Here is a 2,500-nt window from a genome sequence, read left to right on the forward strand (position 1 = left end):
GAGAGAGAGAAAAAAAAATTTAAGAAATTCTCTGAAAATGGAATCGATTCATGAAAATATACTTACGTTTGTGAAGATTCAGATGTTTAAACACCAAAACCTAATTTTGAATATGACATCATATTCTAAACACAATATTCTGCTTAGACACTATCAGCCACTTATAAATTATCTTGTTTAGGATACTAAGCTCTGGAATTCTTATCTAGATTTTGTTCTTTTCTAATTCCAAGAACATTTTATAATTTGATTCTGTTCTTTTTTCTCCTATCTTCTATGGTCTACATACTTTTAGGTAACTACAGACGATGTCTTGTATTTTCCCTCGCCCAGCTAGGGACAGGAATATTAGGGAGAGACTCATAACTCTTCGGATATGATGCAATTATATTAAAATAAATTCGAATGGTCATTATAAGTGCAAGAAAGATATTAATTGCAATAATGCTTTCGAGGATATGAAATTTTTCATTGCAGCTTTTGAATTTTCACGCTTTCTCAGGGTAATGAGTCTTTGGAATATGCTTCTGAGACTAAAAAATTAATTTAGAGATCTGGAACTCTTTCGTTCGGTTTTGTCACCATAAACAAGATAATTGTCTGCGCCTTTAATTTCGATTTGAATTTCATCTTGTGGTATTTTAGCATCCTAAAATAATATATCTACTCAACTTACACTTTATTTCCATGTAATCTAGAAGAATCTCTTATCTAGGATAATTTATCATCAACGTACGATTGACAGATATTGAAAGGAGAAAATAATAGGTAATTCGAGAAATACGAAAATGGAGACATTGATTTCAAACAAGTGTGTCTCTAACTTCGGGAAAATCTAAATGTTAGTAGTTTGGGCCAGAAATTATGGGTACAGTAATTGTGAGAGATATGATGGGCAAGTGGTAGGGAATCCTGAATCAAAGTTGATTAAGTCATTTCACACATACAATTAGGGAACTGGACTTCATGGGAATTTTTAAATTTTAAGCCTTATTTTCTTGGCTTCAAGTAAATTCAATAAAAATCCTAAATCCGACTTAGAACAGAGATCTATGGATATTGTACCAACCGTGTTTCACACAATTGTACATAATTCCTTTTGTGGTATATATTATGCTTGTATCTTCGCTCTTCCCTCGCACTAAATGAACATGAAAATTCATGTCTGGTTTTTCCTCTGTGATATTGTCTGTCTTGTGAACTTGTTATGTCCTGTTGCCTTGAGGTTTTGTATATAAGGAGAGTGTTCCAAAATAATATAACTCAGTCGTTTCCAATCTGCCTTTGAGTTCACACCCTTACTCGGCGCCGTCACATTGGTGACCCCGGAAGTCGACTCGCTCCCACTGCCTTCCACTCCCACCTCCCTCGCCCCTCCATCGTTGGTACTATGACGGAGACTACATCAGTTGGCGCCGCGGACGCCCCATTGAAACTTTCACCGTTCGCCACCGGAGAGGCGTTTGCTTGGTTTCAACGCGCTGAAGTCCACTTTCGTATCAGGGGCGTGACTCGCTCAACCACCAAAGCGGATTATGTTCTCGCGGCGATACCCGAGGACACCTTCCCAGAAATATCCGACTGGCTTTGTGAACAAGGAGACACCCCAATTAGCGTATGACGCCCTCAAATCATACCTTCTGGCAGCAGTACTTGGCGTCGCAAGCCGCCCGTATAGCAAAGCTTTTTCAGCTCTCGCAACAACCGTGGGGGACCAAAGGGCTTCGCTTGCCCTCAGGGAAATGACCAGTATCGCTCGCCTTCAACCTGCTGCAGACGGCTCTCCTCGTAAGGTGAACCTACCGTGCCCTTTGGATACGCCGTTTACCTGAACCTGTACGCGCTGCCATAGCCGATGTCGATAATTTACCCATAAAGGACTTGATGACCAAAGCCGACGCCCTTATGGACAGCCACTTCAAGACCTCCATCAACGCCTCCACCCCCTGACGACGAAGATGCCTATTCAACGTCAACCGAAGCTGACATGAATGCCGTAGGACATACACGCCTACCCCGTGACGTGCCGGAGCGGCGACACAGCCGCCCACCACCCACCAATCGCTCGCCGCCCCAACGAACGACTTCTACAGCCACTTACTACCTCCCATCCGCCGCAGTTTTGCTACTACCACTTCAGATTCGGGGCAACCCCGAAGAAATGTGCCAAATATTGTCAGTGGCCAAAAATCGTGTAAGCAGGCCATCGCTTGTGGCGGTGGCCTCCCATGTTTCTAATCTGTTCTTTTTACAGGATGCAGGAACGGGCGTGCGATTTTTGGTAGACACGGGTGCTTGTCGTTCTCTTCTGCCAAGGAAACTCTTCAAGGCACGACGTAGTCTGTCTACATCTGCCGACGTCCGCTTGGTAGCTGCCAACGGATCTGCGATACCCACCTACGGTTACGAGAGCCTCACATTATCGTTCGGAAACGGTAAATTCAATTGAAGTTTCTCGTTGCTGACGTCACATTGCCAGTCCTCGGTGCGGATTTCCTCT

This window comes from Palaemon carinicauda, chromosome 10 (genome assembly GCF_036898095.1).
Source record: "Palaemon carinicauda isolate YSFRI2023 chromosome 10, ASM3689809v2, whole genome shotgun sequence".
Lineage (NCBI taxonomy): Eukaryota > Metazoa > Arthropoda > Malacostraca > Decapoda > Palaemonidae > Palaemon > Palaemon carinicauda.